Source organism: Dendrobium catenatum, unplaced genomic scaffold (genome assembly GCF_001605985.2).
Source record: "Dendrobium catenatum unplaced genomic scaffold, ASM160598v2 fragScaff_scaffold_671, whole genome shotgun sequence".
NCBI lineage: Eukaryota > Viridiplantae > Streptophyta > Magnoliopsida > Asparagales > Orchidaceae > Dendrobium > Dendrobium catenatum.
In genome coordinates, this window is record NW_021319133.1 from 91,632 (window position 1) to 114,373 (window position 22,742).

The 22,742-nt window shown below is 35.5% G+C and overlaps 1 pseudogene; it reads left to right on the plus strand.

The window, feature by feature from the left end:
• The window catches only part of LOC110094331, an 80,781-nt pseudogene extending 58,603 nt beyond the window's left edge, over positions 1-22,178 (plus strand).
• Positions 22,179-22,742: the final 564 nt, after the last annotated feature.

Here is a 22,742-nt window from a genome sequence, read left to right on the forward strand (position 1 = left end):
CATGCGCGCTTTTGTTAGCATGGTGGGAGGGAGCTCGTTGCGGTACTTGTGGCGAGGCGGGTAATCCCCCAAAAGTCCTCTTTCGTTGTTTGTAGCGCTCCAAGGGACCACCCATTCACGCTTTTGTTAGCGTGGTGGGAGGGAACTTGGTGCGATGCTTACAACCTGTGCATGCTTTTCTTAGCACGGTGGGGCAAAAAAAATAGTTTTTCAAAAAAAAAATAGTTTTTTCAAAAAAAATGCTTTTAATAACCCATGCACGCCTTTTTTGGCGTGGTGGATGAAAAATAAAAATCACTGCCGCGGTGTCTCACAAACACCAACTGTGCACGTCTTTGTTGATGTGACGGGTTTTCTGCTAAACGGGGGAGACATATGGAGGCTGTCGAATTTTTGTTTGAAATAAGACAAGAACTTAAAAAAAAAAGAACTTGAGCTTGACTTGAACTTGCAAGGTGGGCAAGAATTTGGAGTTGAACACTCGTAGAGATTTGAACAATTTGAACTTGAGCAAAAACTTAATGTAATTACAAGGGACATTGAATTTGAATTTGATACAAGAAATTTGTGAGACTTGAATCGTATGCAGAAGAACACAAATGGAAATTGTGGCAAATTGAGAAACTTACAAATGCCACTTATTCATAAATGATGAGGAAATCATATACAATTGAGTTACTTGAGATAAGCAATGAATGATAAAGAGATGCATTCATAACAAAATAGAGCTTGATTGGAATTGAACTCAAGCAAAGAGTTTGTACTTTGATTACAAAGGACTTGGACCCGAATTCAGAAGGGAACTACAATGAGCATGAACCGAACTAGAAGTTGAACTTCAGGAGGCTTGAATAATCTATAAGGAGCATGAAATGATTGTAACATCTCACATGCAAGTGGAGGGATTTGGCATGCAAGCAAATATATCAATCTCTTATAAGCACAAGAAAATTCGCACATAAGTGAATATGGCAAGTGAGTGGCTAATATATATGAAGCAATCAAAATTGAACACAATCAACTTGATGGTCAATGACAATCTGCTTATAGACACATCGATCTCTTATAGGTTATTGAAATTCATATGTCATGAATTCAACAAGTCACTTGTAAACATGAATGAGAGGGTCATAGTGAGTTTAACCCACCTACGAGTCATTCATATAAGCAAATACATCTCTCCCCTACGAGCAAAATGCTTCAACATGCAATGAATGTTATAACACTCCTACGATCAACAATAAACCAATGTTAAGCAAATATACTAATTCCTTATAATTAAGAGTCCTTATAAGCAAGAGTAGATGGCATATGGTAAAGTGCAAATATTTACGGGGTCGTAAGAGATTCACCATATGCACTATATCAAATTTACAAGTAAAAGCTAGATGAAATGTAATAAATGCAAGTATCTACGGGCCACTGTAGAAGACTCGTAGTACACCCAATCTATTGTCCATGAGCAAGATACAAAGTAACTATATCAACTGCAAGTGAGAAATTCATTATGCATACAATAAGCTATCTATGAGCATCTACAAGTATAAAGCAGGAGATTAATTTTTGCACTACAATCTACCTGCATAGATCATGCAAGTAGTGCACGACAGTCTACATGTGCAAAGCAGCAAATAACTTAATCCAAAAGCTGTTACAAAACGCCTCTGGATTTGCAACATCTATGCAAGTAGATTGAAGGCGTATCTAAATATTCCAAGAATACCCCCGTACGTGAACCTTAGTTTGTATACACATAGGTACACGAAAAGGGTAAGCGCAATCATAAAACCCGCATGGGCCCCGGCGAGCATGTTATTGGTACACACGTGACGTCTAGGGATGCTGCGCGGATTAGTAAATTTGAACCCGATCCTCCTAAGTAAGTAAAAGGGAGTCGACAAGGTATAATTATAAAATGCCACCCAAACACTCGCATGAGCCCCGGCGAGCGTGTTATTGATACACACGTGACATCTAGGGATGCTGCGTGGGTCAATAATTGAATTCTTGTTTGAACCCGATCCTTCTGTACGGATCATTAAGATTCGACAGGGTTCAAACCTTCAAATAAATACACGATTGTGGCAACCAGTGTCTTTGTTTTAATGCATTCATATTAGATCTTCAAGGCTTATAATCGAGAGAATTCACTAACAAAGGCATAAAGTCTACGAAACCCGATCCCCTGTCAGCAAGTTGATAGGGTTGACAAGGTTCAAGCTTTAAATGAAAATAACCCCAAACACCCTGATGATAGCTGTGTTGAATGTTTATCTCAACCGGATGGGTTCATTTCAAATATTTCAAATTCCACTCAAATACCTACAAAATTCAAATCTCCATTTAATCCAAAGCTTCACCCAAATACTCCTGAAATCCAAAATCATCCCGAATTCTAGATATTTAAAAATAAAATTCATCCATTAAACACTTAAAGCAAAATCCACCCACCCTCCGCAACAGTTTGTCGAGGTGGACAAATTCAAATATAACTTTAGCTCACAGAGAGCCAAATGCCTAGTCGAAAATATCACTAGGAACCATTCTCAAACAATCTTCTACCAATAAGGATGTGGTACATATCCTCTAACCGACGGTCTGCAGCCAAATGGCACCACAGGATAAATGGTTATGACCCGGGCCCTCTAAACTGAGTGGTTTTGCCGCCAAATGACACCACGAAATACCGATTATGGCTAGCGCCAATACGTTCCTTACTGGCATCAAATTCTTGAGATATGAATCAATAGGATATATTCGATAGAGCAGAAAGCCCTCTGTTAGCTAAGGTGGATTCAAATTTGTCCCCTTAGACAAATATTCACCGCAGTTCTACAAGGTACCCTTGGACGAAGAAACCTATGGCTGCCGACAAGGATCCTTCTGTCAGGTTGGGTCGACTACCTCCTCTGACTAAGTAGACCATGAACCACGATGGCCCGAGACGACGGAACCATGGGATCTTGATCGGGTCCATCATCCATTCCCCGACCATCCGCTTTAAGTGCAAGATGGTGCAATCTTCATTTTTAAATATCAAATCTCCAAATTTTTTAATTCTTCAAATTCCTCAAATACCAATACCAAATGCTGCTACTATATGCCAGATAACATGTATCTCTACGTATCTGATTGACGACTAGCCTTAATCGAAAGTTCTCTCTCGTTATCGGGAGGGGTAATTAACTATAGAGGTTTGCGCCTATAGGAAACCAGAACTCAGATCATAAAATCCACACAAAATGAGGGCGAAATCTCTGGGTAGTGTCTTATCTACAAACCCTTATGCCTTCCAAAATTTACTCCGGAACTTAATCCGTTAAAACTCCCTCGCCAAAAGAAAAAACACGATCACAGTAGACGGAGGCTGGGGCTGAATTTTCGGAGCCTACAATGCTTCAAATTGGGCATACATTAGTGTTGTGTGATTAGGAAATTCGGCTACCTGAAGAGCAGGTGATCATGTTGTGTGAGTATGTTGGAGTTGCACGTTTGTTATCAATTTGATGTTAAGGTAGGTTAGAGCTATCGAATCATTATTGAATTTGAAGCTTTAGATTGAGTGATCTGAGATCTTGCCATTGCCAAAGCCTTGAAGTTATAATTGGTGTTGATTGGAATTAAAACTTTACCTTGAAATTAAGTCAATGTTTTTAGTTTCCATGTCTTCTACGTTGTGTAGTTGACCCCCCCAAGGTTTGACCTTCATCAATTTCCTTCTAGTCTAGATTGGAGGGATCGAACGCCTCTTTGATATGTCAATCATACCATGCATTTTGAGGTCATATTTGCTTTTGTTAAGAAAAGTTTGATGATTTCTTTTTTTCTTGTTTCTTACTATCTTAATGGATTATTGTATAATTATTATTTTCCATTCAAACTTATCTGTCAATTTCACAGAAGAATCACTTAGCTCCTACAATTTTCATGGAAAAAATTTTTTTTTCCAAATAAGATGATGCTGTAATATACTTTCCTTCATTGAAGATCTTGTTAGATGAATGCCTAGGAATTCTTGTTGTTGGAAAGTACACTTAAAATAGCATCCCAATTCAAGTTTATATGAGTTACTAAAGCTTTCTTGAAGCCAGTTGTGCAATTATCCATATCAAACTTTCACTATGTTTTTAGAATGTTATAATTTTCTTCATTAAATAATGCTTCTTTTGAGTGATTTTTTAGAAAATAGACTACCTCTACGAGGTAGTGCAAGTGAAACTATTTAATCTTATCTGTTGTGGACTCTGAAAATTTGGCCCCGGCCTATGCTCGACACTATTGCTTTTCTTTGGCCATGGAATTTTAACGGAATAAGTTTCGGGGTAAATTTTTGAAGGCATATGGGTTTGTAGATAAGACACTACCTAGAGATTTCGCTCTTATTTTACGAGGACTTTATGACCTGAGTTCTAGTTTCCTATAGGCGCAAGCCGCTATAGTTAATTACACCTACCGATCACGAGAGAGAACTTTTGATTAAGGCTAGTCGTCAATCAGATACGTAGGAAATATGTGCTATCTGGCATATAGTAGTACCATGGGTTTGGATATTTGGAATTTAAAGGGTTTAGAAATCGTTGAAATTTTGAAGAGGTAGTCGACCCAACATGACAGAAGGATCCTTGTCGGCAGCAATGGGTTGCTTCGTCAAGGGGACCTTGTAGACCTGCGGTGAATATTTGTCTAATAGAGGGCTTTGTGCTCTATCGAATATATCCTATTGATTCATATCTCAAGAATTTGATGCCAGTAAAGAACTTATTGGCGCTAGCCATAACTGGTATTTCGTGGTGCCATTTGGCGGCAAAACCACTCAGTTTAGAGGGCCCAGGTCAAAACCATTTCTCCTGCGGTGCCATTTGGGTGCAAAACCCCCCCGGTCAGAGGACACGTACCACGTCCTTACTAGCAGGAGATTATATGAGAATGGATCCTAGTGATATTTTCGACTAGGTATTAGCTCTATGTGAGCTGAAGTAAATTTTAATTTGTCCACTTCGGTAAACTGTTGTAGAGGGTGGATGAATTTTATTTTAAGTAATTAATGGTTAGTTTTCATTTTTAAACATATGGAATTTGGAATGATTTTTAGAGTTTTGGATTTTTGATATATGGGTATTTATGCGGCATTTGAAATTATTTGTGGACCCCTCCGATTGAGATATTTGTTCAATGCGGCCATCATCGGGGTGAAATAGGTTATTTTTCTTTGTTGATTGAACCATGTCGACCCTATTAACTTGCTGGTAGGGGATCAAATTTCGCAGGCTTTATGTCTTTATTAATGAATTCTCATCGTTATAGGCTTTGAATGCCTAATATGAATGTATTAAAATAAATATATCGATCGCCAAAATCGTATATTTATTGATGGTTCGAACCCTGTCGACTCCTATTGATGCGTATAGAAGGATCGAGTTTGAATTTAATAACCCGCGCAGCATCCCTAGATGTTATGTGTGTACCAATAACATGCTAGTCGAGGCCCATGCGGGTGTTTGTGGGCATTTTATAATTATTTGTTGAGCCTTGTCGACTCTCATTTATATACTTAGGAGGATCAGGTTTAAATTTATTAACCCGCGTAGCATCCCTGGACGTCACATGTATACTTATAACACACTCGCCGGGGCTCATGTGGGTGTTTGGGGGCATTTTATAATTATTTGTTAAACCTTTGAACCTTGTTGACTCTCATTTACCTGCTTAAGAGGAGCATGTTTAAATTTATTAACTCGCGTAGCATCCCTAGACGTCACGTGTATACTTATAACACGCTTGCCGGGGCTCATGCGGGTGTTTGGGGGCATTTTATAATTATTTGTTGAACCTTATCGACTCCCATTTATCTTCTTAGGAGGATCGGGTTTAAATTTATTAACTCGCGTAGCATCCCTAGACATCACATGTATACTTATAATACGCTGTCCGGGGCCCGTACGGGTCGTAATTGTATTTACCCCTCTTGTATACCTATGTGTATACAAGCTATAGTGCATGTGCAGGAGTATTTTGGACACTTGACGGGTCTTCTATGACATTGTAGTTAACATTGATTTTAAGGATATCGCAATGTTGACTACATCTTCATGCATCTCCTTAAGTATTTGCAGGGACTGCTACATATGTTTGCAAGACGGTGGATGTCGGTCAAAGGTGCTTCTACACAACTTGTTGGGATCTTGTATATTGAACTTCCATCACATTCTAAGCATCATGAAATCTTTCATTACTTATGGGCAACTTCATGTTGTCCATCATTACGACTTGTAGGATTCCGATGTATTTGTTTACACCCAAGTAGCATTGATTGTGTGCGAGATTTTGTACAAATTTCCTTCTTCATACAAGTGCACTGTTCTCTAAAGTTATCAATTCCTTTATCAATTGTTCAAGTCATTTGAGTTTGAATGTTCAATGTCAAGTCCACTGTGGTTCTTGTTAAATTCAGGTTTGAGTTCAGTTCAAATCAAATATACTCCACTGTCAAATTTGAGTACACTGCAGTTTCTTTGAGTTCAAAATTTGCATGATGAATATTCATTGATGTCTCCATTCCACGAGTCGAATACTATCATCCAAGAAAGAACTTCGTACCAAAGTTTGTGGTCAATTCATACATAAACCACTACTTGTTTATTTGACTTCTTTGACTTCATCATTCTTAACAATTATTAGGACTTTGATGCCTTGATTCAAGCCAATTTCTTTATTGTTATCCAAGTTCAAAGCCATTGTAATTCATATCCAAGTTAAAGTTTGAGTCCTTTGCAATCAAGCTGCAAGTTTTTGCTTATACTCAAATCATTCAAATTACTTAATATTCAAATGGAGTTCAAGTTCTTTGTAGTTGTCCCAAACTACAATCACAAGTTAAAGCTTCTTTGAAATTTGTTCTTTCTGAGTTCAATCAAGTTCTCTTTTATTATTCAAATTCACTTGAGTTTAAGTTCATTTAGATCCATTTGGTTCAAATCAAGTCCTCAAGTCTACTGTTGTTATTTGAGACCCAGTTCTTGTGCATGTCCTTTTTGAGTTCAAACAGATCCGAGTGCGATCGTATATTTACCCGAGATTTCGACTGCCTCCCGGTGTCTCCCCCGTTTAGGGGAAACTTCGGAAAAATTGGGCCTCCTGCCACGCTAGAGAAAAGCGTGTACGATAGGTGCCCTTGTACGAGGACACAGCGGTCATGAAATCTTTGTCCCCACCACGCCAAAAAAAGGCGTGTATGGGTCTTTCGTATCTATTACAAGAGAGAAGCAGTTGTTTCCCCGCATGCGGGTACTTATGAATATACCGGTCTCGCCTTAGGCTTCATATCGGATTCCCATCCCACCACGCTAGAGAAAAGCGTGTATGAGCGGTTTGCCTGCTCAACACGAACGTCGAGAGCAGGATTTTGGAGCCTAGGGGTTACTCCCTTACCTCATCGTAGGTGTCGCACCGAGTTCCCTTCCCACTACGCTAGAGAAAAGCGTGTATGAGCGGTTTGCCAGCTCGACATAAAGGCCGGCTATAGGGTTCGGGCAAGAGGCAATGACGGAGGCAGGGGTGGGGTGAGGGATTCAGTCGCAGGAGGCGAGGTCGACACTTGGAGTTCGGGGCTTGAGGGACGTCGGGCTTGGCTTCGGACTGGATGGAGGATTTTGGGTAGGGAAGAAAGGAGAAGCTATGGGATTTGGCTGAGGTAAGGTGACTTCTCTCTCTCTCTCTCTCTCTCAATCAAAGAAGTCGGGAGGTGGAGTTTGATGGACCAGAGCTTGGATGTCGTGGAGGGGGGCGAATGGGAGAGGAAGCAAAGTGCAGGAGAAGGTTACTAGAGAGGAGCCTGAAGAGCGAAGGCCATCCCTTTAATTTTATAGATGTGGAGAAGGTGAGGATCGAGGTGGGTTCGCGGGATTTGCGCAGGATTTGTGGGAAGAGACGCACACGACGCCGTATACAGATACTTTATGGGATTTCTTGCGAATTTTTGGGAGCTTTCAGCTTGTGTCCAGTGAACAACATCTGCAAATGAATTTTCAAATATTTTTTTATAGACATGCAATTCTTGCGAATTTTTGGGGGCTTTTGGCTTGTGTCTAGTGGTCAACATCTGCAAATGAATTTTCAAACAATTTTTTATAGACATGTAAATTTGTCATTCTCGAGGTCTTGCCTTCAAAATCAAGCCAACAATATTTTGATCGAGTACTTGTCATGTTGAGCACGACACTAATAACATGATATTTATTGATATCCTAGTAGTGGTTTTAATGATTCTATTGAATTGGTCAACTCTTATGATTAATCTAGAAAAAAAGAGTGGTTAGTGATGGTACAATGATACACATTGATTTGGAATTTGTAATTTGATGCATTCATTGATGGAAGATGTAAATGTTCTCTTCTTATTATAGGATGGATTTCTCTCAAATTGGAGTTTCTTCTTGATGAGGTATCCTATATTATATCCAAATGTTTTTAAGAGATTGTTATTTGTGATTTAATGAGGGAGGATATCATAGCATTCTTGATGAAGGTATCCTTAGTATTTACAACTGAAATTTATAAGGGAGGATGGTCGGTGCAAATGAGGGAGATAATTGTTGTGTCCAGGCTGACTCGATGTCTGTAAGGCAGGAAAACTAATTATCATTGATGGAGACCAGTTGGTTGTCGAAGATAAGATCAATTTAGGTGATGAAGGTTAATGAATTGGTGTTGATTGAGAGTTGAAGATCAGATAAATAGGAGCATGTCAAGTGAAGGAGACTAGATGATAAAATTCATAGGACCAAGGGGGTTAGATAGGTAGTATAAGGTTTGGTGATGGATGTTGGATGAATGCGAACCAACTAGACATATGAAGCTTGAGAGCTTACAACTAGGCAATGGAGACTGGAAAAGAAAGTGATGGTCAAGTGGAGGTAGTTGGATTGAAAGGTGTTATTTTAGTGACAAGGGCCATCTGGACAAGAATATATTGGGTATAGATGTCAGTAGGACATGAGCCGGTCAAAGCTAGGAGGCTAGGATAACAAGAGCTAGTTGGATGCAAACGACGAAGATAACATCTTCGAGGAAGAATTTGGATTTCATATTTCACTACTTATGATTTTAAAATTGTGACAGTTTTATTATTATCTACATTAATTTTAATTCTTTGTTTTGTAAAAGGACATTTATTGAGAGTTTTTATGAATAAGTATAAAGAGAATAAGGAGGATCTATTTATGATATGTATTGATTTAGAGAAAGCATATGATAAAGTTTCATTACAGAGTTCTAGAAAGGAAAGGAGTTATAATACTTATATTCATACCATTAAGGATATGTATGCATGAGTTGTTATTTATGTTCAAACACAAAGTGTTTTGACCAAGTATTTTCCTAATTCAGTTGGATTACTTCAAGGATCAGATTTAAGCCTATATCTTTTTTTCTTTAATCATGGATGTTACTTGAATTTGCAAGATGATGTACTATGGTGTATGCTTTTTGCTGATGATACTTTTCTTGTTGATTGTCACACCCCAATTTGGCCTACTTCCCTAACAATCAATCTGGAGTATAACAAAGAAGGAAAATCTATGTTGGTTTCTTCTTATTAACACCCATTTCGAGCCACTACTTTTAGAATAGAGTGAGCAAAAAGAAATTTATTTAGGCTCTCCTAACTTGCCAACCTATTAAATTTTATAATTAATAATGGAAGCATAGAATGTACGTTAATGAACATCAAATATAACTGAAGTAAATGCATAGCTCTACTAAAACTTTTAAAATTTACTCACATACCCAAAAGTCTATACATCTAGCATTTAGATCTTGTTTTAGATCTCTTTGTACACCCAAAACTTATTTTTTTTTTTTGAGGAAAATGCACCCAAAACGTATTTACACCAAAAGAACGATCACCTTTTTTTACTGTCCCAATGGCTCCATTCCCTTTCTTATAGTATAACCACTGCTAATGAGCTAAGCTCAATGAAATACACAAGAAATTTATAAAAAATACTAATAAATAATTAAGAAATGCTTAACAATGCTAATATAGTTAAAACATATATTGAAATACCATATTGAGCCTAAAAGTGCCTAGTAGTACCAATTCAAGGTTGGGTTCAACTTCCCAACTTTTAAAATTGAAGTTTTTCTCTCATTTAGGGTTGAGTCTAATTTTTCAACTTATAGAATTAAGAGTGTAGGCTTACCTTATCGGGTCTTTCGCTTTTACTTGTGCATGTCTATCTCCCATATATAATTTATTTCACTTTCCATATAGTCATCCTTTTTAGCCCTAATGACATATGCTTTTGATGACATAACTGCGATTTAGCTGCACTTTAGTTGCCCTTTTTAAACCCTTTTGCTGCCCTTTTGTTGTCCTTTTGCTGTGCTTTAGCTGCCCTTTTGCTGCTCTTTTTACTGTTGCGCTTTTGCTACGCTTTAGCTGCCCTTTTGCTGCTCTTTTGCTCATTCATTAGTTTAAGAATATTTTTACTTATATGTTTACGAAATCGTTAACATTGATAAAGATTATTCTCTATATAAACAATTTCATACATATTCGTCCATGTTCATACAAAATAAACTAAAATAAACTGAAATACATGCGGTCATAGACATAATAAAGATGAAGTGCAATAATATAACATTTACTAATTCTTATAATCTCGTTTGCGTATGTCACCTCGTCTTCCAGAACAGTGGGATAAACTGGTTCACCGAAAGTATTATGATTCTTTCTCCTTTTGTATACCACTTCAATTAAACTCTTATTAATTTCATTCAAAATTCTTCCCCCACTTTTCTTTTCTTATTCTCCCTTTTTTTTTGAATTTTTTTCTCCACAACAGTAGCTTCACTTCCCCTTACAACCTACAGCTTAAGCTCCCTAGCCTTGTCTCCTCAAGAGAATGTCAGGTAGGAAAAATGAAAACCAATACAAAGGTTTTAAGTTAACTTTTATTATGTAATACAAAATTAATACTAATGCTCCGTTACAAATTTCCACTACCCCAATTACCTTCACTCCCAGCCATATGATTACATCCAGCCTCTTCATGTTGTTTTAAGTGGATTTGCTACAGTAAATAAAATGTGAAATTGAAATACTTATAACTGAGATAAAAATAGAAATATATTATTGAGCTCCTAGTTTACATATGGATATGCTGTTAGTTTGAAAAAAATTCATGCTTACATTTGACAAAACTTTGGGTATTATATTGATAAGATTAGAGAGGGAGTTAAAAGAAAAAAAACATGCATTATGGAGGTCAACCTGAGAATCTAATGGTTTTCATTTTAGTTGATCTTAAATCGAATACATTGAGTTTAATTTTAGGAGTAATTGACATACTAGGGGGATTGTGACATTAGGCGATCAAGCCATTAAAAAGAGATGTTTTAGATATCTCGGCTCTATAGTCCAAAGTAATGGTGAAATAGATGGGGATATTATTAGCAGAATTCAAATTGGATGATTGAAGAAGAGGAATGCATCGGGTCTTTTATGTGATAGAAAAGTGCCCCTTAAACTTTAGAGAAAATTCTATAAGAGGGTTTTGAGACCTACTGTCATGCCCCGAGATCTAAAGTGGAAGAATTTTATTTTTTATCAATCATTTATTTTCACAAGTGACTTTCACTATTCATTTAAGAGTCTTCACCCTCTACCTGTCGGCGTAATTCAGTTAATCGGTTACATGGTACAATTAGGATTACACCATTAACTATTTATTTAAAGAAAAGTCCGTCGATTCATCCTCCTGTTCAAGGTATTAAATTTTAAGAGTCAACCTGTATTAATTATAGTGTTAACAACTAGCCTTCTTTACTTACATGCAAATGATACTTTTTCTATACAATGTAAGTGAATATTATATATGAAATGCAATAATTCATAAAATGCCGGGAAATCTACCAAATTTGTCTACTATTTGTTTATTTTAAAAAACCAGATCTTCCAATTTATCTTGTGAAATTTTATTATGTTCAAGTCAAAATACTCATATTAACGAGATCTATCATACACCAAAATTTATGTGGTGAAAGTTTGCTAAAAATTAACATACAATGAATAAAATACAAAATATATAAAAATATTAAAATCAGAAATAAGATAATGTTCCTTACAATGAGACGAACAACTTTTGTAATAAGTCGGATAGTAAAAATTGTTCTACGACCTCTAAATCCTAGCATTTATTTTCTCTGTTATTTTCCCTTACAGGTCTTATTTTAAAGCCGAATTGAACAGAATAAAAATAGTTTTAATTGGTCTATTTGTGCTTTGTATTATTTATACAACAACAACATCAAGCCTTTGTCCCATTACGTGGGGTCGGCTACATGAATCATTTTTCTCCATTGTATCCTATTAAAAGTCAAATTCTCATTTAAATATAATAAAGAAAGATCATTTCTAATATTTTCTAACCAATTCTTTTTAGGTATACCTCTCCCTTTCTTAACATAAGTCAAATCTAATACATCAACTTACCTAATCGGGTCATTGGAAGGCCTCCGTTTAATGTGACCAAACTATCTAAGGCGATTATCTCTAATATTATCTTCCATTGGAGCTACTCCAACCTTTTCAGGTATATGCTCATTTTGTATCCTATCTCTAAGGCCAACATTTGACATCATAAAGCATTGCATGTCTCAACACCATCTTATAAAATATTCCCTTCAAGTTTGAGGGGGGCTTTTCTATCGCATAACAAGCCCGATGCATTCCTCCACTTCAACCATCCAACTTGAATTCTGCTGATAATATCGTCATCTATTTTACCATCACTTCGAACAATAGATCCAAGATATCTAAAATGTGTACTCTTATTAATAACTTGATCGCCCAAAGTCACAATCCCCTCACTAGATCTATTGCTACTAAAATTACACTCTATATATTTAGTTTTAGAACTATTCAAGTGAAAATTTTTATACTTTAAGGTTGACCTCCATAATTCAAGTTTACCTTCACTCCCACTCTAGTCTTATCAACAAGAAGAATATCATCAGCAAAAAGCATATACCAAGGTACATCCTCTTGCAAATGTCTAACGTGAACATCCATGACTAAAGCAAAAAGATATGGACTTAAGGCTGATCCTTGATGAAATCCAACCGAAATAGGAAAATACTTGGTCAAACCACCTTGTGTTTGAACAAAAATAATAGCTCCTACATACATATCTTTAATGATTTGAATATAAGCGTTATTAATCCTTTCTTTTCAAGAAATGTCCATAGCACTTTTCTTGGAATTTTATCATATGCTTTCTCTAAATCAATAAATATCATATGGGAAAGTCCTATGGAGAGAAAGTAGAGAGAGAGACTTTGAGATTTCAAAATTCTGTTATTTTGAAAATCTAAATCCGCGGCTTCGTCGTCAGTTCAATGACGACGAACGGTCGTCGGCCACCTGCGGCCGGCGGTCCGATGGAGGATCGACGGTCTTCGGGACGTGCAATCATTGGAGGAGCTCGAAATGTTTCATCTTCTCCACCGGCATTTGGAGATGACAGATCAATGGATTTTCCAGGTTTATTTGCTATGAGTAATAAACCACTAATTATAAATGAAGGAGGTCAAATGATAAAGAAACAATTGCTGGAAGTGCCTGGTAAAGGGAAAGGTAAATTGATAGAAGATTCTATGGAAAAAACTGGGTGGCCAAGATATATCTTGAATGAGAAGGTTAATGTTATGGCGCCTAAAGCCATATATGAAAATAATCATATGGTTACTGTTATGGGTAAAGGAGATGATGTGAATGAGTATTCTCTGTTAAGGGAATCTATTGAAGTTAACGTACCAGGACATTCTGAATTGAAGGAGAGTAATACAGAAGAAGAAAGTAAGAGGAAATCTGATATGGAAGAAGTTCGTGTATACATTATTGGAGAGCTTGGGAGCTGTGGTGAGGTTATTCAGGAAATGCCCAAAAGGCCAAATTCTGGATCCTTTCATAATGTGTGGTCTAAAAGCAAAAATATTAAAGTTACTAACCTGGATTTTGGTAACTGTATAGCTGATGATGGAAAAACTGTTAAACTGCATGATAAAGTTTGTGAGAATTCCAAAAAGCTAAACAAGTCTCTAGTACTTAAGATTTTTGGAGGAAAAGTCCAGTTCTCTTCAATTAGCTATGAATTGAGAAAACAATGGGAACAATATGGTAAATTCCATCTCACTGTCCTAGGAAAAGGATGGATCTTGTGTCCTTTTTTTGAAGAAGAACATATGGAAGCAGTTCTAACCAATGGACCCTGGTTCATCAATGGAAACATTGTTGGGATGGATAGATGGACTCAAAGGTTCGATCCTAATTCTCTTAAAGGGCTCTCTGCTCCAATTTGGATTAGATTACCAAATTTACCTTTATTCTGCTGGGATGAAGTAAATATCTGTCGAATAGCTTCCAGGGTGGGGAAGCCTTACCTTATAGATGGTAATATGTTCCAATGGTAAAGAAGGGAATTTGGACGTGTTTGTGTCCGAATTGATCTAGATGCTAAACTACCTACAGTAGTGTGGGTAGAGGGAGAAGAAGATAGATTTTTCCAAAAGATTGACTACGAGAGGCTTCCCAATTTATGCTTTGATTGTGGGAAAATTGACCATAACAAAAATGTCTGTCTCAATAGTTTCATTGTGAATAAGGAGATAGCAAATCAAACGGATAAGGATCAATCAAAAAACCTGGTGGAGAAGAATGCTGTAGCAGGGGAAGCATTGGCTGATAATGAAGAATATGGTCCTTGGATGTTGATGAGTTATGGGAAGAAGTATTTTAATAAAAATTGGAACAAAAGACCACCTGCTCAAATTGATAAAAGTAGTAGAGTAACTCTATCAAAACAATATGTTTCCATTAGGAAAAGTTACAGAAGACAAAATTGTAGAAGAATAGAGAATTGTGGAACAAAAAATTTCTAATGGTTCAGATACTAAAGCACAAGGAGGAACATCAAAGGAGAAATATGTTATCACGGTTGATAACAATAACTTTCATGTTCTTGCAGACTTGGAAGAAGGAGAATTGCTTGAAACACATACATATGTCATTCTGAATGAAGGAAAAGCTGCAGATGAAGTCAATAAAGAGATAGAGTTGGAAACAAGCCAAACTGATAAGGAAGGAGCTGTTTCAGTTTCAACTGAAAAAATTGCTGATGATAGTAGTGGGAAAGTGGATTCTGCACTTCCTACTAAGAAGAAGAGACCTAAACAGCTAAAGGATTTGGGACCAATCAATTCATCTACTAGAAGCCGGAGATTGGAGCTTGAAGGGAAAGGTACTTTGGGGAGTAATCCCCACAATCCTTTTTAATGTATTCTATTGCTTTTTGGAATTGTAGGGGAGCAAGAAAGAGGAATGCTTCCTTATACCTTAAGGAGTTTGTTATGAACAATGTAGTTTGTTTTGTTAGTTTAGTTGAAACTAAATTAACTGAAATTGATAGAAGTGTAATTGATGGCATGATTGGGAACAATTGGGACTTCTTCTATGTTCCGTCCTAAGGACGTTCTGGAGGTATTATTATTCTTTGGAATTCTAATACTATAATGTTCACGGTGGAAGACTGCTCTTCACAGATGGTGATAGGAGAACTAAATGTGCTCAATAATGGAAAGTGGAAGGTAACTACGATATATGGAAGTACAGAAGTGCATAAAAGAAGGGAATTATGGAATATGTTAGATAAGTATTCCAATAGTGATCTACCAATGGCAATTGGTGGAGACTTTAATTGTTTAATGAGAAAAGAAGACAAATTGGGAGGAAGAAGATTCATCTATTCTCAAGGATCAAGGGAGATGGAGGAATGCTTGCTCAATAATGATTTGCATGAAGTTGGGTGCATTGATCCTAAATTTACATGGTGCAACAATAAAGTGGGAGGTGCTAGGATCCTTGAAAGATTGGATAGGTGTTTTGTTAACACTATTGCATTAAGCTCTATGTATCAATTGGTAGAAAGGCATTTGGCTAGAATAGCCTCGGACCATTGTCCAATCTTATTACACTTCAAAAGCTATAACATAAATCCTAGAAGGATCATCAAGTATGAGAATTGTTGGGCTTCTTATCAAGCTTCTTATGGGGTGGCAAGGAAAGAATGGTGCAGGAATTATCAAGGTAGCTTCTCTCAAATTCTCAATAAAAAATTTAAAAGGTCCCTAAAATCATTGTTCTATTGGAGCAAGGCGAACACAAGGAGCTTAATAAACTAAAAGATGATCTCATGAATGAGATCATGGATCTTCAATGTAAAGAGTCTTCCTTAGGAAGGCTATTGGAGCAAGATTACTGGAATCTCAAAGCCAAAGTAATGGAACTAAATGCTACCATTACAAGACTCAATATGTGGTGGATGCAAAGGGCCAAAGTAAAATGGTTAAATGAAGGGGATGGAAATTCTATGTTCTTCCATTCTTATGCTAGTGCTAGAAGGAACTCCAACAGGATAATTAAAGTTAAAGATGAAGATGGGATGTTGGTGGAAGATCAATGTCAGATGGAGGGAGTTTTCCTCCGGCTTTTTAAAAGAAGTGGGAGGCTAGAAGTAGCAAACTAGAAGGGTGGCCAACAAACACCAACAACTTGAATTCTTGGGACAGAGATCTACTGGATGTTGTATTATCTATGGCTGAAGTTGAAGAAGTGGTACAACAATTGGGAGGAAACACTTCACCGGGTAATGATGGGATCTCTCACACTTTTATTAAAGTCTATTGGGAAATTATTAAAGAAGATTTGTGGAAGGCTATTAGCTACTTCTTTAGACATGGAGAGCTTGATAAGGAATGGAAAGAAACGCTCATAGTTCTTATCCCCAAGGTTTCTAATCCCATTCTTCCTTCTAATTATAGACCTATAAGTCTATGCAATACAGTTTATAAGGTGGCGTCAAGGATAATTTTGAATAAACTTAATTTGGCATTCCTAAACTCATTTCTATGGAGCAAGTGGCATTCATTAAGGGGAGATCCTTATCTGATCATATATTGGTGGCAGAATAAGTTTTTAACAAATTACGTCTCTCAAAAGCTTCTCAAGGTCTTGTTTCCTTCAAAGTAGATATGGAGCAAGCCTATGATTCCATGGCTTGGTCTTCTCTAAAGAAAGTGTTGGAGTACTTTAACTTTCCTCTCAAAACTTCTAAGCTAATCATGGAGTGTGTAGAAGATCCCAAGTTCTCTATAATAATAAATGGAAATTGTTCTAATTGGATCAAAGCTAGAAGTGGATTTCGACAAGGATGTCCACTATCTCCCATCCTTTCTTTATTATGGTCACAACTTCTCTCAAATGCCTTTCATCAAAGATCTTGTGGTATCAAGGTAAATCCTGAAGGTCCAAGAATTTCCCATTTATTATACGCTGACGATGTGATTATGTTTTCCAAAGCTAATAGGAAACAGGTTTTGGAAGTGAAGCAAATCCTTCACAATTTTTGTGAAAGGACTAGGCAGAGAATTAACTATAATAAATCCATGTGTATGTTCGGGAAACATGTGAAGAGAAGAAAGAAGAGAAGTGTATCAAGAATTATGGGCTTTAAACATGTCAAAGAATTCAATTATCTCAGTTTGAAGATGGCTTTGAGAAGACTCAGGAGAGATGATTTTCAATTCATCATTGATAATGCTTTGAGAAAGCTTAACCAATGGGGTAGCAAAGACTTATCATTGCCCCAAAAATTATATTGGTAAAGCCAGTATTGCTAGCTCTCCCTACCTTTCATGCAACTCATTCTTTAGTGCCTAAAAAAGTGCTGGAAGAACTTGACAGATTATGTAAAAACTTCATTTGGAATAAAAATAATGGCTCAATGGGGATGCATTATGTAAGTTGGTATGATATGTGTAAGCCAATGGAATATGGAGGATGTGGTATACACTCAAACACAACTAAGGCTCTTGCTTTAAGAGATAGATTAACTTGGAGATTTATAAATGATAATCAATCATTATTACACATGGTTATGGCTTCAAAATACGGTGTAAATCTGGAGAAAGGCAATAGTAGAGGCCATTTTTCTACAGCTTTTTTTTACTAAGAGAAGGTTATAAAATGCTCAAACCAATTGTAAGATGGAGGATAGCTAATGGAGAATCCGTGGATGCTTTTGAAGATACATGGATTCTGGATAAATGTATTAACAAATGGCCTACATTTGTCATCCCGTTTGAAGGCAGTCCGGTTCATGTAAAAGAGTTCATTCAGGAAGCTCAATGGAATGAACAAGAGCTGAGTAAATACTTCGGTAGGGACCTTATTAATTTGATCTCTCGAATTAAAATAACTCAGGAGGGTAATGAAGATTCCATGGAACTGACAAATCAAATTTCTAGAAAGACAATCCCGGGTCTAATCAGAAAAACTGCTGCTCATGAAATGGTGAACTATCTTAACTGGAATTGGACCAGAAAGGCGAAATTGAATGCACGGGTGGAGGTATTCTGGTGGAGGCTGAATAGAAATGCTATTCCCTCACTCCAATTTCTATGCTATAGAAGACAAATCCAGAATTCTAAATGTCCTAGGGGATGTGAAGCAATAAAAGATGCGGAACATATAATTTGTAGCTGTAGGAAACTGAGAGAGATAATCCAGCATTTAAGGAATTGAGGATTCAATATTCCTACATTTGATAGAAGTATGCTTTATATTAATTGGATTGAATCCAATATTATGAAGAAAGGAATGTTGGTAAATCTGTATTGTAATACAATGTTTCTATCTTGGAAAAGTAGAAACAAAATGATCCATGAAGGTGTTGAAGACAATTCCAGTATTCTAGCTTCAAATGCTATCTATCAAACTTCGGTTTCTAAGAACTTTAATCAATACAACTTGGACTTTTGGGATGTTAATCAGTCCTTAAGACTGTCTAAAGCTTGGCATCCTCCTCCACTTAATTGGCTAAAGGTTAATGTAGATGCTTCACTACTTTCTTCCTACAAAGCAGGAATTGCTGCTGTCTTCCGTGATAGCAATGGAAGGTTCCTTTTTGATTATGGAAAATCTCTTTTTCATTGGGACATAGCTCAATTGGAATTGCTTGCTATTCAATCTCTAAAGGATGAGATAAAGGATTGGATGTTCAAATACAAGGGCATCATCATAGAAGGATATAATTCAAACATTATCTCTTACTTCAAAAAGGCTTGTAAAACAAAGAAGTTCAAGGACGAGGGTATGGAATTTCTTTCAAACTTTAATTTCGTTATTTTAATTGCATTAGTAAAGAATGCATTAAGTTAACAAATTTATATGCTAACTATACACTATTTAGTAGCTTTGATTGGGTGGATTATTCTGAGAATGAGGTTCCTCCTTCCTTTTTCAATATTTTGAAAGAGGAATCTAGTTTGTAGTTTCTTTATCTCTTTTTTTAGTAATTCTTAAGCTTCGACTTTCTTCAAAAAAAAAAAAAAAATCATATGTAGATTCTTCTTATTCTCTCTATATTTTTCCATCAAAACTCTCAATAAATGTATAACTTCCATAGTAGACCTACCCGGCATGAATCCAAATTGATTTTTAGAACTATTAGTATCACGCCACACTCCATAACTCGCTCCTATAATTTTAAAGTATGACACATCAAATTATTTTCTCTATAATTCGCACACTCTTGCGCATCACCTTTATTCTTAAAAATAGGAATTCAAACACTTATTCTCCATTGATCTGACATCTTTTTAGTCTTAAAGATAAGATTAAAAAGTTTAGTAAGCAAAGAAATTCCTTCATCTCCTTAGCATTTTCATATCTTTATTGGAATATTATCAAGTCCAATAGCTTTTCCACATTTCTATTTCATTAAAGCCTCTCTAACTTTGATTTTACTAATACGTTGATAAAAACAAAATCTTTATTTTTATTTAGTGTGCTAAAGTCTCTAAAAAGTTATGCAAAATATCTCATACACCTTTGTTGAATATCATCTTCTAAGAAAAGCACTTTTTGATCTTCATCCTTAATATACTTCACTTGAACTAAATCTTTACTACTCATATCTCTTTGTTTAGCTAACTTATACATATATATATTTCTCCATCTTTAGTATCTAATTTATTATATAAATCATTAAAAGCTAACCTCTTTGCATTGCAAATAATTTTTTTAGATTCCTTACGAGCCTCTTTATAATTTTCCCAATTATCAGAATTTTTACATAAAAACTAATTTTTAGAGCAAATCTTCTTATATTTTATCTTTTCTTGCACATTTGGATTTCACCACCAACTATTTTTACTATTAAGAGTTTTTCCCTTCGAAACTCTAAGCACATTTTTTGCAATATTCTTAATATCACTAGTCACACATAACATTAGCATCCTCATGCACAAATAAAATCTTAAGTTCTAAAATCTTACTCTCTAAAATACTTTTGTTAATATTCTTTAAATGCTCCATCTAATCTTAAAAAATTATTTTACTTTATTATTTATCTTCTGCCCCTTTATCTTAAAGTCCAAAATTAATAATCGATGTTGGGTACATAAATTTTTCCTCAGAATAACTTTACAATCTTTACAATCTAAACGATCTAATTTTCTTATAAAAAAATAATCAATATGCATTTTATTATATTAATATTTTTAAGTGATAAGAAGCTCATATATTTCTTAAATAAGTAATAGCTATTAAAAATTCATAAGCTAAAGAAAAATCTAATATAGTCTTACCACTTGCATTTGTCATTCCAAACCCATGGCCATCATGAATGCTTTTAAAATCATCTACCTCTACCAACATGTCCATTTAAATGTCTTCCAATAAAAACTCTTTCTTCAAGAGGTATCTTTTATATTAATTCTATTAAGTCATTTGAAAATTTTAATTTTGAACCCATATTCAAACTTACTTGAGGAACATAAGCACTTATAATATTAACAATCTTAGAATCAACAACAATATTTAAATCTATAATTATATCTTTAATTCTATTAATTTTTATAATATTATCCTTCAAACTATTATCTATAATCACACCTACATCATTTTTAGTACGACTCCCACCTGAATACTATAGTTTATATCTTAAACTATCAATTTCCTTAGCCTTCTCTCACACTATTTAGTTTCTTGAATGCATAGAATATTTATCTTCCTATGAAACATAATAACAATTAATTCCATTAATTTTTCTGTAAGGGAGTTTATGTTCCTAGTTCCATCCTAATTTTAATTTCATAAACTAGTTTCTTTGCCCACATCCATCCTTGATGTGGGAGCCCTTGCCTATTTAATACTGTACCCGAGTGTTGGCGCAGCAACCCTTGCACACATATCGTTGTATTCAGACTATACAGTGCGTCGTTTCCAGGGGATGCCCAAAAATTTACACAATTTTTTAAAAGGATTCATGTCATAATTATTCGACAAGTTTTACGCTGGCTGTCGAGTCCCTAACGCAAGCCTCCAATTTTCTCATCTAGGACTTTTGGGACCTGGCAAAATCAAATCTTATATAATTTATTCAGTTTTATGTATAAAATTTATATAAATCTTTTTAGGATTTGAAAAATTATAAAAATAACCATACAATAGCCTAATATTTTTAGAAAAGTAGCGAAATTGATTTGCAAAACAGACACCTGACGATCTCAAAATTCCTAATTGTATCGACATATGTCAATTTCATAAGGATTTGCACCAATACTCAAAATTACGAAATATTTATTATAATTAAAACACAATAATATCTATATAATGGTGAAGACAATTTATGATTTGGACTTATAATGACTTCTAAAAAAATTTATTTGATTGGACCAAAATATGGGTTGTTACACCTACAATGCTTTATGGCAAAAAATAGTGGCCATTATATGCTGCAATGTTAAACTTGAATACTTAAACAATGTATTATTCATCTTCCACGCCTAACAATTTGAAACTCTACCTGCAAGTTAAAAGGATCTTATGACTCTTTTGCTTACTATTCCTATCTTATTTACTAGCTGGTGATTTCCCCAATGTGGATCTGTTCAAAGAGATATTGAGTAGTTATAACTTCGACAAGTTTGAGAAATTGAAGCCAAAGATTATTAAGCCAATTAAAACCTTCAGAAAGAGAGACAAAAAAAGAGGAATAAATGAAGAACTGCCCTTATCTATGCCTATGATTGTCTCTCCACCGGAGAAGAGGCTTTGATGGATAAAGCAAAAGCTTCATCTGTTTATATATCAATTGTAGCTGCAATACTCTGAACCATGTTATAATTAGTACATTCTTTGAATTTTTGTATTCTTTGAACATTCGATAGTGTATTTAATTTGTTATTCTTGTTTCAATTAAGTGCATAATTTTTATAAAAATTTCCTTCTGTCTTCTCTTATTCTGACTTCTCATGCTTCACTCAAGCACAGAAAGCCAGATTGTACATATTTTTACTTTGATACATATCATTGCAATATTGCCAGGCTAGGATGGCTTTGACTCTCTTAGTTCATTGTTTCAGCCTTTGATAATTTGCTTGAGGAAGTTGTTAATACATGTTTACAGCCGTTCAGAGGAAAAGAATATATCAGGAGCTTATAAGGAAAACTAAGGATATTTTTCTAAGAGTTGGAAAAAAATGTCTTGTAAATTTTTTACAACTATGCTGTTGTTTCTCGGAAGTATTTTGTTCTCATGACTAATTTTTTATCAGGAGTTCTTGATTTTTTTTTTAAATTTCACTTCTCTGGTATGCGGATTTCTGTTTTTTTTTTTCTT